This window comes from Passer domesticus, chromosome 11 (assembly GCF_036417665.1).
Source record: "Passer domesticus isolate bPasDom1 chromosome 11, bPasDom1.hap1, whole genome shotgun sequence".
NCBI lineage: Eukaryota > Metazoa > Chordata > Aves > Passeriformes > Passeridae > Passer > Passer domesticus.
This window is the reverse complement of record NC_087484.1, coordinates 33,527,596-33,548,258: the sequence shown is the minus strand read 5'-3', so window position 1 is coordinate 33,548,258 and position 20,663 is coordinate 33,527,596.

The following is a 20,663-nucleotide window of genomic DNA, read 5'->3' as shown; positions in this document are numbered from 1 at the left end:
CATAACCCTTTTCCTGCTTAGCACAATTGGGGTTTGGGTACTTTCAGGAGCTGTTTTAATATTGATGACTGCCAGTGGATTAAAAGCTTAGAGAAAATAAAGTCTCTTCCACCACAGAATAATAAATGGCTACTAGATAACATTTTGCCTGATCAGAAAATAAGAATGGTCTCCAGAGCTTTTCAGGATTTGATCTTTCAGCCAAATCTGCCATGCAAGGAGCCTGTTGGTAGTAAATTTTTGTCTGTGATATAGTTTGGTTCAGAAAATGAGCAGAGAGCAGATTTCAGAGACAATATGAGAAAACACTCGTGTTTTGGATGAATTTCAGTCCCCTGTGTAGCATTTTGTTCTTTCTATGCCCCTACGTCAGTGGACATTATAAGAAAAAATGCCATTAAGATTGGGAGGGGAAATGGCATTAAAATGTGGAGATGCTCAAATGCCACAGCAATGGGGTCTAGCTAATTCTCTAAGACGCCCTGAGGTTTGAAACAGCTGCTTGTTGGAAGCCCCAGAAGCATTCTGCCAAAGACACCAGCTAGTCACTGATGTTTCCAATCCAACTGCCAAGCAGCAGCCGTCTCTGGTGGGCTGGAGTTTTGAGGTGTGTTCTAATACTGCCCTTTGCTGTGTGCCATTGAGCAAAGGGAAGAGCCAGATTAAACGTTTGGCACTTGACATCAAAGTCATGAAAATGGAATCATCCCTTTTATTAGAAATCTCTCAATTTTCTGTCCATGGTGCATTTCCGAATCTTCAGTGTGGGTTTAGACAACTTCTTAATGGAAATAAAAAGCAACTGGACATTTCATTCATTGCTCATGCAGAAAGATAATGTGAAATAATTTAGTAAAGGGACAAAGTCTGCCACAGGGACAAGGCTGTGGTTGGATAAATTAATCCTGAGGGGTTGGTGGTTCTGTTTCCAGGATGATCAGCTGCTTTGCCCATTTCTGGATCATGGGGCTCTGTGCTATTTTGCTGATCTTAGCCAGAAGGCTTCCAATTAGCAAATGCAGAGGTAGATCCCTGTTTGCATTGAGGCTGGTGGTTGAGAAGCTGTGTCTCTCTCCCGGCAGTGCTTGTGGAATGGGTTTATGCCAGGAGCCCTGAAGTGGTCCAGCACGACGCCCTGCCCGTGCTCTGGTCCTTCCTGGAGAACAAGGCGCTGCCGGTGCGAAGCGCCAATGTCCGCACTGTGGCCACCAAGCTTGCCTCTGCCCTCCACAAGGTGATGGGCACCAAGCTGAAGAGATGTGCTGCCAGCCAGCCTCCACATGTGCGGGAAAACCTCTCCAAAATGTTGGGCTGGTGAAGGCATGATGTTCTCCAGAGAGATGACAACGTGCTGAGTTGGACACCTCCAGATCTGCCTTGTTAGCTGTGCCAAAAGAGACCAAATGCTAAGGAAGGGTGTGCACCTGCCCCCTCTCTCTCCATCGCCCTTCCTAGTCATGGCATGGGGGGCCTGAAGCAACTCCAGACTGAGGAAAAGGTGAAGGCTGATCATGGCTCAGCCTCACACAGAGGTGAGGGGGAGCTGGGCCAGTCTCTGGTGGGAGGAAGGGTCTTGTGGCAGCCCAGAGAGCCTGTGCACATTGCCAATGAACAGCTGTGCCTGCATGTGCCCCTGCAATGAGCTGTGCTGCTGCCAGTGCCTGTGGAGCTGGAGGGCTGCTCAGCTGTGGGGCAGGCAGAGGAGCAGGAGGGTGCATGTGCAGCTGAGCCATTGCTGGAGAGCACAGGGCTCTGGGCTCCCGGCTGTCCCAGGGCAGCCCAGAGGCCAGGGTGCTCCTGTGGCATTCCTGTGGAAGTGGGCCAGGGTTTTCCCTTGTCCTGCCTCAAGTGCCTGCCAGCAGGAGCATGTTTCCCTGTGCAGCTCTTTAGAAGTTTGCAGGATGTCTGTCCCATGAAATATGGAGCTTTAGCTGCTTTAGGTTTGCATTGTGGCCCCTGTTAAAATTTGTGTCTCCATTTTGCAGATGTGACTGGTTACAGTCTTACTGAGAAGGTTCCTCTGGACAATTCCCATGGTGCCTTACCCACAAAGTCCTTGCCTGCTGTACAGAAGAGCTCTCTTTTCTCCAAGTTCAGGAAGAAGCTGCTGCCTGTATGAATATTGTTTGAAGAACAGGATTTATATGTTAGGTTTTGTAGTAGATGTACATATGTTCTGATCCTTAGATGTAGTTTTGAATAAATGTGTTTTGATTGTACCTTTAAATCTTGATTACATATTTTAATGGTATATATTTTATACTGATGATGAAAAAAAAGTAAATAAATAAATTAAATTTAAATAAACCAGGAGAAGAATGTGAGACCAGGTCCTGCTAGCCTAGAGATGGTGGGAGTGCAGCTCACTCAATGTGCCAGTGTCTCACCACATCCTTTCCTCCTCACTGGGCCTCTCCTCTTCCTCTTTGGCCATGTTTTCTTGGTGTCATTTGTGCTGCTCTTTGTTACTTGGCATTATGACAGGGCCACCTGTTGACTTATTTGGGGGACAATGGATCCACAAGATCCTGTATAGTCAAAAGCTTTCTACATAGGTGTGTTCTGTGCTCAGAAAAGGCCGGAGAAAAGAAACAAAGAGAAGTGTGCCCAAACCCCAAAGCTTTGCTCCTTTGCAGTCTCACACAGATCTGGCTCACGGGTGTCTTCAATCACAATTTCATAGGTAAGAAGAATTCGTGTCTTTCACTGGGAAAAGATGCACTGCTTTGGAAAAACCGTCTGTATGTATATTTACCCAGGACAGCAGCCCAGCTGTGTTGTTTGCACCTTGTTTGCAGAAGGATGAGTGCACTGGGAGGCCAATAACAAGTGACAAAGGTTCCTCAAATCTGTACTGCAGCCTGGGTGCCATTCAGCCCGAGCTAGGGGACAATTTGTTCATCATGGAACAGTGCTTGCCACTGAAATGAATTCCTGCACAGCTGGAAGAAGCAATTCTGGATGCAGCTCCAGCTGTGGGTGGGCTGCATGATCATTGACAACGCTGCCTTTCCAGAAATTATTCCGCAGTTTCCTTTTATAGGCATTTGAAGCTTTTGAACTTCACATTTCACTTTGCTTTGCCTTAGGGAAAAACACTTCTAGGCCCAGTGCAAAATGTAACCTTTTGCCAGCAAAGTTCTCATGGTTGCCAGCTTCTGATGTTACAGAAGAAACGGCATGGGATTGTGTTAATTAGGTCTTCTGAAAGAAAAATTCTATGTCACCTGGCTGCATGTGTTTGCTTAGCTATGGGTCTAGTCCTGGCCTAGTAAAGCCCAGGCAGGGTGGCATGTTGCAGGGAAAACTAGCCCGTGAGCTGCTGGGGTTGCCATCACCAGCAGAGTGAATGTGGCCTTTGGGGATTTCTCTGGAGACAAAATTAGGGACCTACTCAATGCCACAATATTCTCTTAGATCTTTCTATAATGTTCTAGAAAAGGCTGTGAAACTTCACATCTCCTTGCACAGCCACTGTTTGAATTGGGGCATTTTTGTCCCTCCTCAAAGTCATTGCTCTTGCACACCAGAAACATGAACATCCACCAACAGGAATGATGCACGGTCCTCCTGCTGCTGCTTCAGAGCACTGGGAAGTGCAGACCTGGGTATTACCACCATGAACACTCAATTAGCATTTCATACTCCTTCAAGCTGTCCAGATCTCAGGGCTTTTTGTTTCAAAGCAGCCACTGTAGTGGCTCTAGGGAAGAACAGGAAATGGGAAGCAGCAACTGCCAGCCTTGCAAGGGTGTAGGGGAAGACCGCAAGTGTCTGCCTCAAAAGATGAATGGGAAGAGTGTAATTGCCAAAGCAAAAGCCTCATTAGGATAGCAGGATCAGGTCTTTACTGCATGCTTGCATGAAGATCATTTGGGACCTCCTTTTTGCATCTCATGCAGAAAAGGACCTCTTAATAATACCATAGTACTTAAAAGCACATTGGGATGTAGCTCTGTAGTCGTTCTCAATGAAGCAGTCTGCCTGCTTTGTCACTGCCAGCCCTGGTGAGCCTGCGAGGGATCCTAGTGTATCCCATGCCTGTTTTGCCTCCAAGCAAAGCTGGCGTTTCCTTCTTAGTGTAGAGTAAATAGAAGAGTAATAAAATGGACAATTAAACTGGCCACTTTGGAGGATATGCTCATGCTTTCACATGTCAGTTCTGTACCTCATGCTCCCAAGGCTTGTTACTCATCATGAAATATTGCAATAAAAAACCACAGCTTTTATGTTACATCTTAATAAAATTGCATAAGATCATCAAGAATTCTGCTGGCAGGAACAAAACAAGAGCCTTCCAACACTCACTTGCAGCAGTCCTGGATTTCTGAAGCCCATTGTGAAAAGCTGCTGTAGACTGAGTGTTTGGAGTTGGTTTGGGCCTTTATGAAAGATATGTGGAACAGAGTGCAGGGCTCTCCTAGCAGAAAACTGTTTGTCCAAGCCCAGGGACATGGTGCTGGCAGAAGTGGAGCAGCCCCGCTCCCAGCCCAAGAGTCTGTGAGCTGAGCCACGCCAGGAAGAAAAGGCACTGAGGAGCTCCAGCCCAGCTGCTTCACCTGCTGTGACTGTTCCATGGAGCTCTGCCACTGGCAAAAAGTCGATGCCAGACGAGCCAGCGAGCTTTCATCAGCTGCTAGAACTACTCCATGACAGCTCCTGTTCTTCCTGAGAGAGATCCCGGCTCCACCTTGTAACACGTGTCATAGGGGGATCTGTTTATTAATAAACTGTTGGGGTTTTTTTCCACTTTCATCTATTAGTAATAATTTCCTATTGCAGGAAAGGGATTGTTGGAACAGTTTAGAGGAGACGACTTATTGCACAATATCCTGTTTTAAGTTGTCTCAAACTCTGTGAGACAGATGGCTTCACATAGGAGCATCCCCAAGGCTGCTGAGGGAAAGGCACAGAGGAAGACAAACTGAGTATTTCTGAGGGAAATTCCTTGACACCAAACCAACCTGAGTTGTCAAACAGTGGACCTGCCATTTTGAGACAGGGGGAAACCTTTCAGTGTGTTTGGTCCAGGCTGGGTTATGCTCAAGGCAAAGGAGTGTCAGTGCACTTGATTCCTTCTCTCCTCATTGTGGCCAGCACGCACAGGAGCCCAGAGCTCCTCCAGAAACCATCACAGCACTCAGTGAGAGAAAACTTGTGCCCAGTTCTCACCTAGAGCTGTGGTGCCCAGCATTCCACCGCACTGGAATGAGGAACTGTTCCAGCTCTTTTAGAAGGAGCTAAGGAGGTTTGGCCTTCAGATCAGCTCCTTCCTAGCTCTTGATTTGCTGCCCTGGGTAAGCTGCTGCTTGTGGCAGCACTTGTTTCACAGCTGACAGCCCTGCTCTGATGGCGAGCAGCCATTGCAGGAGCTTTTGCTGGTGACATTGAACATTTCAGATCTTCCTGAGGAAAGCTCAGGGCAGAACTTGTCAAAGGAGCATTGCCTGGCCGATGCTTTTAAAATTAGATCTTTCCTCCACTGGCATTCATGTCCAGGGGCCTGTGACCCCAAGTGGGCTGCTGCCTCCTAAAATCCCAAATGCCACAGGATGTCTCCCAGACCCAAGCTGCCAGCACCTCCAACTCGGGCTCCTCTGGCAGCGCCAAGTGCCTCTTGCAAAGTGACACCATGAAACTGGGGTGGTGAGTTTTGTTTCCAATGGAAAATGGCCTGCGTTCAGCCAAGGGGCCTGTGGCCCCAACTAGTCTGCTGCCTCCTGAAATCCCAGACGGCGCAGGATGTCTCCCAGAGGCAACCTGGTACCACCTAAAGCTCATGCTGCCCTGGCAGTGGGAAGCACCTCCTGGAAAGGACATCAGCAAACTGGCCTGGTCAGTTTTGTTTCCCATGAAAAACGGCTGGCGTTCGTGTCCAGGGACCTGCATCCAGCCCAGGGTCCTGTGGCCCCCCATGGCCTGCCACCTCCTAAAATTCCAAATTGAGTGGCATGGGGCCTGTGCTGCAACAACTCCCCTGGGCCCTGGAGTCTCAGACCTCAGGCAGGCACCGATGACCAACAGGGAAAGGCAGGCAACAGGATGCTTCTTGCTTTAGCAAAAGCCTCGATCCTTTATTGTGCCAGCGACCAAGACAAGAAACAAGGGGGTAGTCATGGGTTTTATATGACAGGCTAGGGGTGGCATTTAGGGTCAGGGTCCAATAGCAGAAGGAGCAGGGGACTGCAAATGGGTGGATCCAGGAGGACAGCCAATGGAAAAAACCAAGGTGAGGACATTGCAGTAGAATTTAAACCAATGGGTGTACAGGAAAGGAAGAACATTCTGGAGCCATTCCTTCTTTGACAAGATGGAGTGGAATGCCTTTTTCCGGACTTCCAGGGACACGCCCCACAGGGTGGAGGGGTGGAATCTTCTTTAAATCACATCCCTCAACTGATGCTGTCTGTCTGGGTAGAATCCCTGCCACCTGGGGCGGGGGCACTACACAACTCCCCCTTTTTTATTTCTTTTAGAAACAGGAGAACAATCTTTAAGTTATGGCCCCAGAATACTCTTCAACTTAAATTCCTTCATACTTACGGGGTAACTTCTAGAGGCATTAGGACAACTCATAAAGGGATTCCCGGGGACATAATAATGAACAGTGAAACACTATTAACAAGACAATGACAATTATAGAACTGATAATTTTAGCTAAACTTCAGACAATAAACAATCTTAATGGAAAGATTAAACATGAAAGGGGTACACACAAGAAATTAATTTTGACATATGTAAAGATTGAAAGGTATAGGTAAGAAAATATGTTTAACGTCATAATCAAAGTAACACTTAAGGAAAGTCTTTTCTTTCATTTCTTTGTTCTCAACTTAATGCCGTTAATCTAAGTAAACTAGTCCTTTTTTCTCACTCTCCCTGTCTCTCTTTTCGTTTTCCTTTTTTTCCTCTTTCTCTTCCCTTTAACAGTCTTTCAAGTATTCTATACTATCACTCCTTGTCTTACAATCAGACAGCTTACACACACCTTATTTTCACTTGCTTTTCACTCTCATTAAAACTTCTCTTACTTTTCTACTAATGAGAATTGTAATTTAACTCATCAGGTGCGAAAGTAAAACACGCCATTTATAAAAACACAAAATAAAACTCCTCATTTGTAAAAAACTTTTTCAACCAGTGAAAAATCAAACATCAAATTAGACACTGTTATGGTTTGAGGCTGGCACAGTGCCAGTGCTTCTATGAAAATACACTTTCTTGAGTGGCTTCTGTGCAATGTGATCAGGAACAGAGCAAAACAGGTTTCAATTTAGGAATAAAGGAGACAAACTTTATTAACTTCCAGCATTTAAAAAGGAACAGACACAAAACTAAGAATGAAAACTTTCCCAATACATTCCTCCTCCCCCCCGTCCCTTTCCTTCATGGCATGAAATGACACCACAGATTTTTACATTATCATCATCTCTCAGATAATCAACTTTTGAGTCTATCATCACCTTTCAAATAATCAACTCTCAAGTCTATCAGGGAGAGAGGAGTCTCCCCTTGCATCATAGGCTTCCCCCGGAAACACAATTGGAACTTCTTGTGTTTCCGTGTCACTCGTGGCACTGCTCGGAGAACATCTGCTCTCATGACTTCTTCCCTCCATGTCCAGTGCTCTCACCACTGCACATGGACCAGAACTGCCTTTAGGGTTCTTCTTTTAAGGATGCCCCACCTAGTTCTAACAAAATCAGCAGTCTCTTAACTTCGGGACACCAGTCCTTCCCAAATTTCACCCCCTGGGGCCGAGGGGCCTCGTAAACAGAGATCTTCTTCTCTGAAGACAGAGGGCATCTCACACCCTCCTCAGCTGTCTCTGTTCTTGCCCCTGCTTCACTGTACTCTCTTTGGCTTCAAGGCACTGCCTCCCGCTAAGTGCAGTTTCTGTGTCACAGGAAAAACATAGGTCTGTCCATGGCCATATAAGAAAGAGTCCAGCTCAAAGCTACTCTATTATCTCTTCCCACTTAGGATTCTTCTCACCTCTTGTAACATTTCTCACTTGTACTCACTTTCATCACACTTGCCCACTGCTTCATCTCTCTCTCCTCATTCAGATGCAGGAGGATCAGTGTTTGTAAGGTTCTTATTCTAGAAAGGGGTTAAAATTTTTGCCTCTGTCTGCCCAGAACTCCCAGGGCTGCTGGGCACTTTTTTTGTGCCACATCCCTTACTTCTCCTTCTGGCCAGCTGTGCTGTCACTCTGTGATATTGAATTTTAAGGCAGCGCAGGCACTGGCTCTCTCTCTCTCCTGGGGAGTAAGGGGTGGCTCAATGCTTTTCATTGCTGTTCCACTTTTCCATCTCACAAGGCCTTCACCTCCCCTCCTTTGCCTGAAGCTCCGGCCTACTTCACCCAGCCGCAAGGCTTCGCCTCCCCCACCCAGCCCTGGCTGGGTAGGGAAGGTCTGACTTGCTTCACGGACTGGGACCAAGAAAGTTCTCTTAGGAGTTCTCTGCTCTTTTCACCCCTGGTGTTCTCAAAGGCACTCCATACCTTCAGTGGCCAAGCTAAGTGCCAGTATTCAAATCTAAGCACTGATTGCTTTAATCACAGCTTCCCAAAAAAACTCACTTCCTTCTTAACCTATGACAGACACATACTTTTACAATATGATATTGTCTTTCTGCGGGGTTCCTTGCAGAAAGGACAATAGACAGGGTATAAAGAGTGCATTCTAAAAACTCGATTTTTCCAATTAATTAAAATAGAGGCATTTAAAGATTTAACATGAATAATGGGAGTTAGGATTGTTTCTGTCATATTAACTTCTTGTAACTTTAGTTGAGAACTATTTACATTTTTGTATATATTAAAATTGAAAGAGATAATAACAGTCTGTAAAAACTAAATCAACATTAACCAGCAAAATAATAGTACTGGTATTGAATAGCTTACATCACTTCAATTAATACTATTAAATCAAGTTACTCCTTTTTAATGAAGACTGGGGAGCTGTAAAAGGTTAATCAAACAAACACATCTTCAAGGTGATCTAGAACTTGGTTAAACTTAAAATTATCTAAATACAACTGAAAATATATTTACCAGGAAGGAGGAATAAAAGGGGAAGTGTTATGATTTCTATAGAAAACTTGTACGGTTACATTAATTTGCTGTCTGGAGCAGGCTTGGTGATGATTTCTCCTCTGCTGGCGGCACTTGGGAGCTCTAGGTGTCAAACTTTGTTGAATGCAGTTTGCCACAGCATGCTGGACATGCCTGCCACTGCAATCCATGGTGGTGGTCACTGGCGCAGGCACAAATTCATTGAATATGAAGTTTCTTTGGGGAGTCCGGATGGCAATGGCTGCATTTAAAGGAGGCTCTCGACACTGGAACACATGTCCCAAACTGTCTGATGGATAAGCCTGGCTTTAGAGGGGCTGTATGGTGCTGGTGGAGGCAATGAAGGGGGAGACCCTCTCAGGAGAGGGAGTAGAAGCCCTGATGTTGTATGTTGGGTAACTGTAGCAAGTTGTCTGGGGGTCCAGTCGGGGGGTTATGGGCGCCACCATTTTGGCAGAGTAAAAAAAAGAATGGTTTCCGGAGCGGGGTCTCTGGTTCCATCTTCCCTAGAAGAGACGTGCCCTATGATGGAACGGTCAGAGCCTCCAGAGGTGGTGCATTCGGGAGAAGAGGCAGAGCCAGAGGCGAGATCAGAGCCAGGAAGAGAAGGTGAAGAGCTGGAAAACAGTTTCAAGGTGGTGTGACCATTACCATCTTGAAAAGGAGGGTCTGGGATGGCATGGCCAACACTACTCAAGATCAGGGACTGGGGAGGGTATGGGAAAATCAGAGAGGGGCAGAATAAGGGGAGCTTCACAGAAGCTAGAAGGGGTTTTATGGGAGACGTGACCAAAGGCAGGAGGCCTCCATGTGCTGCATGATGGTGTAAGGTCTCTTGGATGGCAGAGGATATGGGCAGCAATTCAGGTGCCATAGTGAGTGTTCTTCACACAAACTAGGTCCCAAAAGTTGATGGTAAATATGGAGTCTTGCAGATGCACCAGGAAAAGTGTTGTAAAGCCACCAAACAATTCTTTTCAGATCCCATTTAGAAAACTCTGTCCCTTAAGAATCTAAAAATAAATTAAAATGTTTATAAATGACCTGTTCTTCCTTTGTAATTATTGTTCCCATCTTTATCTTTGTCCCTGTAAACTTTCCCCCTTGCAACACTAGGACTGGGGGTTCCTGCAATCTTGGCCTGAAAGCTCTTGGGGATGAGACCTGGGTCTTCTTTATAAAATTGTCCTAGCTTGACAGCACTTTTTAAAAAAAGACTTATGGGGCTGTTGGTCTTGACCTGCTCTCTGCTGCCTCTGATGCTCAGCTCTTCTCCTTTCTTACCAAGGGGAGCGTGTCTGGTACACTGGCAATCAATGATCATCAGGGCCTCAGGGCCTTTAGCATTGCTGCCTCACGTTGGGCACCACTTGTTCTGGCAGGTGGCTGTCTAGAGTACCTTCCCAAAGAAGTGTCTTGGAAAAGACTCCTCAGGAGCACAAGGCACGACTGCGCTCATGCAGGGTGATTTCTGCTCTTCTGAGATCCAGGCGACACAGAAAGAGATATGGGGTCTTTGTGTGGGGTTCCAAGGAGAGCCTTCATTGAGCTTCTTCTTCAGGAAAGTCTGGGGACTAGGAGCCACTCAGGCAGGGAAAGCACAGCTTTATATAGGGTTCTTGAGGAGCGGGACAGTACACCAGGGCCAATGGGATGAGGGCACAGGGGTGGAGAGAGTGGGAAGGGCCAATGGGATACATTAAATCTGCATATCACAGCAAGGCATGCTGGAAGAAGCCTTTCTTCTCACCTTGACAAGAGTGGTTATTGCTTGAGGGGTTTTCCATCCAGGGGACAGTTGTAGACTTTTACCTGTTGGCCCACTGGCCTTCACAACTCCACTACCTTTATTCATTAAAAAGGCTTCTCCCATGGCTTTTTTACAATAGCGTAAAAACCATGAAAATGTAAGCAAAACAAAAAAAAATTAAAATTAAAATCCACAAAATGTTTTTAACTACATGTCCTGAGTTGACTATATAATGCTTTTATCCCCAATCATCTTGTTCTGTTTATACCAAATAATAAGTTTTACACCTTTAAGACTCTCCCAGACAGTGAAGAGGGGAGGGAAGAAGCGCGCAGTTTGTTTTCAGACTGCTCTCACTCCTCCACAATCCTGCTCCTGAACTGTGTTTTCTGCAGATGTACAAACAACCGGACAGAACTCCTTTTTCCTTTTTTTTTTTTTTTTTTTTTTTTTTTTTTTTTACTTTTAGTTAGTTTTAGATAGCTGAGGCAAAGAAGTTCCCTAGACTGTATTTTTTTTTTTCCTTTTTTCTTAGACCGGTTCAAGCCTGCTCTGGACTGAACACCCAGAAGAGCACCGGCAGCTCCACCTGTGGCCCCCTGGCCAGGCCTGGGCTGCGGCGTTTCCAGCACCAGAGAGACTGATCAGAGACTGAGTGAGCCGAGCTGCAACCCGGGGAAGGGACTGTTCTGAGTTTGCTTTTTTTTTTGGAGGAGTGAGAAGTTTTATTGTTTAATATTGTTTGGGTTCCATTGTTTAATAAACAGGTTTCTTTCCACTTTTTCTCCAAAGAAATATTTTCTCCCGAACCAGTTAGAAAAAAGAAAGGCAATTGAATCTGCTTTTGTAGAGAAGCCCCTTTAAGAGTTATCTCCCAAACTTGCCCTAAACCAGGACAAATACAGGTAGTGGCGCCCAATGTAGGGCTTGAGAAAGTAGAAAAACCCCTTTATTGATCGCGGGTTGGTTATGCTTGCTGTGTAGTAAGTTAAAGTACCCAGTAGCCATGTTGTTTGAATTTGTAATGTCTCTTGGGGAGGCCTTTATGTGGCTCTGGTCTCTAGACCTTTTTGAGGTTTCAATACCTTTCTGGTCACTAAAATTATTGTCCCTATCATGTAGTTTTTGCAGTAAAAAGACACGGATTAGATTAGCTATTGCGCTGGCCTTGGTGATAATGATTTATAGGGCGTTTACAAAGATACTGGCGTCTGTTTATGATATGTGTGGTTTATGGTTTCTTTGTCCTACCCTGCATCCCAGTTCTAACAGTATGTTTTGAGAATTTATTAGTAATTACACCCAGCTAGTTAGAGGAGGAGCGGGGAATGAGGCTTTCCAGCCTTTCCTTTCCTTCTTCTCCTTTGAATCTGTTACGTCACTTTTGGAGAATGTTCAGTTTCCCCTGAATGTTAAAGACACCATCTTTCTGGTATTTAATCTGGTAAGCTTCCTCTATATGGTCTTCAGCTTCTCTAGAATGAGGGCTGAGATGTCTAGAAGGGCTGATGAGACCCCTGACCCAGAAGTAGACCCACATGTGGAGAATCCTGAGTGGGGTGGAGAATGGGAAAATATGGGCCAAATCCTGAAAGAATTCTCTGACCCTATAGTCTGGGACTTTCCCCATGAACAAATTCAGAACCCAGCTACGGTGAAGAAATATCTGAAAGAGAAATATCATAATGACCCTAAGGAGAAAAAGATCATTGCAGTGAGCTAAGCCCTAGCATATGCTTATCACACACTGCTAGATACTCTAGGGCAGCAGACAGAAGAAAGAGGGCAGAGAGATACATCAAGAGCTATCGTAGTCACTCAGGCTGCAGCCAAAACCCCAGGCTCAAAGCCAGCAGCTAAACCACATAGTGAGCCTAAGCCAGCAGTTAAACCAGACAATAAGCCTCAAGCAATGGCTGTTGCTACTAGCACTAGAAGAGGGAAGTGCACAGACAAGACCGATCGACCAATGGATGATGATGATGATGATAATGCAGGAGAAGGACCCTCAACATTTCCTGACATAAAATCAGGAGTCAAAGCAACTGGCACAAGATCAGAAGCCAATATTGAGTCCTTCTCCCTGAAGGACCTGCGTGGCCTAAGGAAGGGTATACACCCGATGATCTGATGAATCCATAATTAGCTGGTTAGTCCGTCTTTGGGATGCTGCAAGCGAGGCTACAATTCTGGACGGCACAGAAGCGAGGCATTTGGGATCCCTGTCACATGATCCTGTCATCGACCAAGGCATGATGAGGGGGGCTAACCCTCACAGCCTCTGGGCACGGGTCTTGGACAGTGTAGTGCAAAGATACCTGTGTGCCTATGATCTCTACATGCAGCAAACACAGTGGAAGACCACAGAACAAGGGATTCAATGCCTGAGAGAAATGGCAGTGGCTGAGATTATCTTCTCAGATGACATAACAACTAGGAATCCAGACTTGGTACCATGCACATCTGTGATGTGGCGAAAACTGGTACGACTTGGGCCACATGAATATGCTTCTGCTCTAGCTATCATGAAGTGGGATGACAGGGATGAGACCGTGCTTAACATGGCAAAGAAGCTCCGAGCTTATGCAGATGCTGTACATGGGCCCAACACATGCCAGAATCGCAGCAGTGGAAACAAGTCTGCAGAGATTAGAAGATAAGATAGAGGAGAATCATAAGAAGCTCAGAGAGGAGATTAAAGAAGACCTTCTCCAAATCTCGGCAGTACAGATCAGAGGTTCTGGTACACAATGCAGACGTTCCCCAGATGGAGAGAGAAAGTACACCCCACCAGCTGAGCTGTGGTTCTTTCTGCGTGATTGTGGAGAAAACATGAGGCTGTGGGATGGAAAATCCACCGCTGCTCTGGCCCGAAGGGTGCGTGAATTGAAGGAAGACAGGGCTCAGAGAGGAAGTTCCACCACAAGGAAAGCAGCTCCAGTTGTCCGTAGCCGAACTGCCAGGTATGATGATGATGATGACATGTCTGATCCCCTTGAAGGAACCTCTAAGACATATGCCCAAGGAAAGAAGGATAACCAGGCTTAGAGGGGCCCTGCCTCTAGCCAGGTAGAGGCTAGGGAAAATCGTGTTTTCTGGACGGTGTGGATTCGTTGGCCTGGCACATCGGAACCACAAGAGTATAAAGATTTGGTCGACACTGGTGCACAGTGTACCATAATTCCATCAAGACACGTGGGGACAGAATCCGTTTCTATTGCTGGTGTGACAGGGGGATCACAAGACTTCACTTTGGTGGAAGCTGATGTGAGCTTGACTGGGAATGAGTGGAAGAAACAACCTATTGTGACTGGCCCAGAGGCCCCATGTATCCTGGGCACAGATTATCTGCGAAGTGGGTATTTCAAGGGCCCAAAAGGACTGAGGTGGGCATTTGGGATAGCAGCTGTAGTGACAGAGGGCATCCAGCAATTGAATACCTTGCCTGGACTGTCTGAGAATCCATCTACAGTAGGGCTTCTGAAGGGAGAAGAGCAACAGGTACCAATTGCCACTTCCACAGTGCATCGTCGACAGTATAGAACCACTCAAGATGCTGTGATTCTCATCCACAAGATGATCTGAGAGCTGGAGAGCCAAGGGGTGGTCAGCAAGACCCACTCACCCTTCAACAGCCCCATCTGGCCTGTGCATAAATCTGAAGGAGAATGGAGACTGACGGTGGACTACCGTGCATTGAATGAAGTGACTCCACCACTGAGCGCTGCTGTGCCAGACATATTAGAGCTCCAGTACGAGCTTGAGTCCAAAGCAGCGAAGTGGTACGCCACTATCGATATTGCCAATGCGTTTTTCTCCATTCCGCTGGCAGCAGAATGCAGGCCTCAGTTTGCCTTCACCTGGAGAGGTGTGCAGTACACTTGGAACCGGCTGCCCCAGGGGTGGAAGCACAGTCCTACCATCTGCCATGGACTGATCCAGAGTACACTAGAAAAGGGTGAAGCTCCAGAACATCTGCAATATATTGATGACATCATTGTATAGGGGAAGACGGCAGAAGAAGTGTTTAAGAAAGGAGAGAAAATTATCCAGATTCTCCTGAAAGCCGGCTTAGCCATCAAGAAGAGCAACGTCAAGGGACCTGCTCAAGAGATCCAGTTTCTGGGAGTGAAGTGGCAAGACGGACGACATCAGATTCCCACTGATGTCATCAACAAGATCACAGCAATGTCTCCACCATCCAACAAGAAGGAAACACAAGCTTTCCTAGGCGCCATAGGTTTTCGGAGAATGCACATTCCTGAGTACAGTCAGATTGTGAGCCCTCTCCATCTAGTCACCTGTAAGATGAACACTTTCCACTGGGGCCCTGAACAGCAACAAGCCTTCGTCCAGATTAAGCAGGAGATCGCTCATGCAGTAGCCCTTGGCCCAGTCAGGACAGGACCAGATGTGAAGAATGTGCTCTATTCTGCAGCCGGGAACCATGGTTTGTCCTGGAGCCTGTGGCAGAAGGTGCCTGGGGAGACTCAAGGTTGACCACTGGGATTTTGGAGTCGAAGCTATAGAGGGTCTGAAGCCAACCATATTCCAACAGAGAAGGAAATTTTAGCAGCCTATGAAGGAGTCCAAGCTGCCTCAGAGGTAATAGGCACCGAAGCACAACTCCTCCTGGCACCCCGACTACAAGTACTGGAGTGGATGTTCAAAGCAAAGGTTCCCTCTACCCACCATGCCACCAGTGCTACATGGAGTAAGTGGATTGGTCTCATAACACAGCGCGCCCGTATTGGAAAGCTGAGTCGTCCTGGGATTCTGGAAATAATTACAAACTGGCCAGAAGGTGAAAACTTCAGTCTCACTGATGAAGAGGAACAAGAAGTGACACGTGCTGAAGAAGCTCCACCATATAACCAATTGCCAGTGGAAGAAACACAATATGCTCTTTTTACAGATGGTTCCTGTCGCATGGTAGGAATGAATCGGAAGTGGAAAGCAGCCGTATGGAGCCCCACACGACAGGTTGCAGAGGCCACTGAAGGAGAAGATGGATCAAGCCAACTTGCTGAACTCAAAGCTGTTCAACTGGCCTTGGACATTGCTGAAAGAGAGAGATGGCCAAAGCTCTACCTCTACACTGATTCATGGATGGTAGCCAACGCTCTGTGGGGATGGTTGGAGAGGTGGAAAGAGGCTAATTGGCAGCGTAGAGGAAAACCAGTTTGGGCTGTTGAAGAGTGGAAAGACATCGCTACCAGGGTAGGGAGGCTACCTGTGAAGGTCCGCCATGTAGATGCCCATGTCCCCAAGAGTAGAGCCAATGAGGAGCACCAAAACAATGAGCAGGTAGACCAGGCTGCAAAGATAGGGGTGTCCAAGATAGACCTAGATTGGGAGCACAAGGGAGAGTTATTCCTAGCTCGAGGGGCCCATGATGCCTCAGGTCATCAGGGTAGTGATGCCACCTATAAGTGGGCACGAGACCGAGGGGTGGATTTAACCATGGACAGTATTTCTCAGGTTATCCACGACTGTGAGACGTGTGCTGCCATCAAACAGGCCAAGAGGGTGAAGCCCCTATGGTATGGTGGGCGGTGGTCCAAGTACAAGTATGGTGAGGCCTGGCAGATTGACTGCATCACACTGCCCCAGACACGCCAAGGCAAGCGCTACGTGCTCACAATGGTAGAAGCCACCACAGGGTGGTTGGAGACCTACCCTGTGCCTCATGCTACTGCCCAGAACACCATCCTGCGCCTGGAAAAGCAAGTCCTGTGGAGACATGGTACCCCTGAGAGGATTGAGTCAGACAACGGGACTCATTTCAAGAACAGCCTTATCAGCACCTGGGCCAGAGAATATGGCATTGAGTGGGTGTACCATATCCCCTACCATGCACCAGCTTCGGGCAAAGTGGAAAGGTACAATGGGCTGCTAAAAAGCACCTTAAAAGCCTTAGGTAGGGGATCTTTCAAAAATTGGGAGCAGCATCTGGCAAAGGCCACCTGGTTAGTTAATACCCGAGGCTCTACTAACTGAGTGGGCCCTGCCCAATCTGAGCCTTTGCACAGAGTAGATGGAGACAAAGTCCCAGTGGTACATGTCAGGGGTTTGTTAGGGAAGACAGTTTGGATCAATCCTGCCTCGAGTACAGACAAACCCATTTGCGAGGTTGTTTTTGCTCAGGGACCAGGTTGCACATGGTGGATAATGCAAAAAGATGGAAGAACACGATGTGTACCTCAGGGAGATCTGATTGTTGGGTGAGAACCATGTATAAATATCACTGTTTGCTGAATGTTGCCACCATTGTCTGTGTATAGCTGTATATTAGATGTATAATGTGTGTGTGTGTGTAGAGTTAGAATATATCTATTAGTTTTAGTAGTAAGGTGACGATATGGGGATAAGGGGTGGAATGTCCTGGGTTGACTATATGATGCTTTTATCCCCAATTGTCTTGTTCTATTTATACTGAATAATAAGTTTTACACCTTCAAGGCTCTCTTCCAGACAGTGAAGAGGGGAGGGAAGAAGCGCGCAGTTTGTTTTCAGACTGCTCTCACTCCTCCACATTCCTGCTCCTGGACTGTATTGTCTGCGGATGGACAGACAGCCGGACAGAGCTCCTTTTTTCCCTTTTTCTTGCTTTTAGTTAGTTTTAGCTAGCTGAGGCAAAGAAGTTCTCCGGATTGTGATTTTTTCCTTTTTTCTTGGACCTGTTCAAGCCTGCTCTGCACTGAACACCCAGAAGAGCACCGGCAGCTCCACCTGTGGCCCCCTGGCCAGGCCTGGGCCGCGGCGTTTCCAGCACCAGAGAGACTGATCAGAGACTAAGTGAGCCGAGCTCCAACCCAGGGAGGGGACTGTTCTGAGTTTGCTTTCCTTGGATCAGTGAGAAGTTTTATTGTTTAATATTGTTTGGGTTCTATTGTTTAATAAACAGGTTTCTTTCCACTTTTCTCCAAGGAGATATTTTCTCCCGAACCGGTTGGAGGGGGGAGGGGCAATTGAATCTGCTTTTGCAGAGAAGCCCCTTTGGGGGTTATCTCCCAAACTTGCCCTAAACCAGGACACTGCATCAAATAAATCAACACATTTTGAGCAGAGGAGCAAGAGGATGCTCCTCTCCACAAATCCAGCCTGGGGACCAGGTATATGTCAAATCCCCTGGGGGAAAGCCTCTTATCCCAAAATGGAAAAGACTCTATTTGGTACTTTTAATCACTTATACAGCCTTTAAAGCTTGAAGCGTTAACCTCTTGGCTACACTGTTCCAGAATTAAAAGACTTCTGCAAAAGGCAAGAGGAGTCCCCAACTGGACCTCAGAAAGAACAGAAGAAATCAAGATGCGCTTCACACCATCATCATCTTCCCGATATTTCTGATCAGAATCCAAGCCACAGTAGGTGACTGTCATGACATCATGATCTCCTTGGCCTGCGAGATCCTGCTAGATGGAACATTCAAAAATATTTGGGACCTAATTGGCTAAAAGGGAATAATAAGGTAAAAACACTTTACACCATTTTAAGGATTAATGACCGAGCAGTTGAAGATTGAGGAAAACCTGACTCCATGCCAGCCTTTCTTGTCCCACCTGAAAGCAGGACCTCTATGGCGTGTGAATTTGAAACTCACAAACCTCTTTTAGACGAGATTACTACAGTGACCATGCGCATCCATGACCTTTCTAAAAAGCAGCGTGTGAATCCATTTTAATGTGACTCCTATCAGGATTTTTGTGCTATGCAAATTAAAATGGGAGACTATAACCTAGCACAAGATAGTTCCCTTCTTCTGCAGTGCACAGGTGGGGTGGGAGGACCATCATCACACAGAGATACAGGAATTGAGCCTGCCAGGAATGCAACCCAACAAATATTGTTTCCAGCAAGCAGCTCTTGTGCCACTAGAATAATAAATTGTTCTGCTGGTATGCTTAGTACATGGAACAGGTCTCACAGAGCATCTGCTTTTGAGAACTGAATTTCATTCTTGGCTTATTCCAGGCCATCAGAAATAGTCACCAATCCAGTTGGAGGGGAAGCCGGAAGCACAATCATCCTGTTAGGGTATATCATGCCCAATGTCATGACCGTGTGATGGCAACCCAGATATGAATGGAATCCTGACAGCACAACTACATCCTCTTGTGGGCTGAGGTACTCAGAATACTCAGCCATTTGTAGTGGGAAATTTAGTAAAGTAAGTGTCCTTTGTAATACTACCAGGGGCCAGTGTAAGGTTTCTGAAGGTTTCTGAAACGCTTGCCTAAAGGCAGGCAATGTATCTGAAGAAACCAGTTACCATGCCTTGGGTACTCGACAAGGAGCGAAACAGAACGGGTCACACAACAGGCATTTAAAATTAAAACAAACAACTTTACATTAGCAAACAATGGCATAGCATGGCACCCATATGTGAAATAATATAGTCTCTCACTCTGTGGTAAGAAAAACAAATGAACAATTGTTGCTTTTAGATCCACAGTACTCTCTGAAAAAGCTGGATGTAAAGATAGAGGCTAATAGAACCAAAATTAAACAGCAATACTACCCGTTCATACAGCAAAGCCTAAAAGGCTGGGAGACATGGATACATTCCCAGACACCAAATCATAGGTCTAAAAAAGGCTTAAGGGGACGGTTTGGGTCTGAACTGGGAATATGAAATTCCATTGATCAAGAAGTCTTAATAAATGAAGCACTGTGAGTTTTTATATTGGACAGACACAAACTCCTCTCAGATCAGCCCTGCTAACACTTGCCCAAACCCAAAGCCTGGCAGCTAACCTATTAACCACCCTGGCCAACAATACACAGCAGGATTGTTTCCAGCAGTCGTTGGCTTTATGGGGAAACTACAGGGTAACATTTCTTTAGCATTTCAGTGTAGACAAGCTCAGCTGTGGCTACAGTCTGTAATCTCAGGAAAACTTAGAAAAAGGAGAGCTGAGGAAATTGCCAAGAGAATTAACTAAATCATGCCTAAAAATGAAACCACAAAGGAATTTGAAAAACACTTCCACACTTGGTGGCAATTGGTCAGTTTCACATAGAATGAACAGAACCCTGCAGTCTTTTACATTAACCATTAAGAATGCAACAAAATACTGTGTAATTCCAGTTTTGGCCCTTGGAGTTATAAGAACTCATGTAACTCTCAGTCCCGTTCAGCATAATGTCTGGGCCATTTTCAACAAGAAAACTGGAAACTGGCAAACTCTTAGTATCAAAGCATGTGTGCCAAGGGATGCACTGAATTTTGTGTGCAAAAATGCAGGGCTTGACAGAGAGGATTGGTGTCTGCACACTGAGGGCAGCCCTTGTATTTGTGAAATGAGCCCAGTAACCCATGCACAGTCACAGGTATGTTATGTGGGAAGGGGATGTGCCTGGGTGAGATCTGCTTGCACAACTATTACAACAGATTCATTTAATGAAACTGCTAATGGTAATAACTTCTCTATTTCTAATTCACAACCAAAAGCGGATATGACTTGAGCTGCACCACACAATAACTTCTCTTCAGATTATGCAGAATGCGTACGATGTGTATCATGAAGCACCCAAATTCCAAACTGGAAGGAACATTGATGTTCCAAAACAAATACTGTACCAGCCTAATATAGAATGGCTAGTGGCAGAAGTCAAAAATGCATCTCACAGAGCCTTATGGACACTCAAATTGGTATCAAAGAAGTTACCAAAATCATCACTAAAATAGAGAAAGATAGAGAACATCATGAGTCAGATGTCTTCTTGTGATGGACAAATCTGCAATCACCAACAGCTCCTCAGATTTTTAGCTTCCTCAGCAAACCAGTTCTAATTTTTAAAAAAATTAACCCTCCTCTAAACCATCAT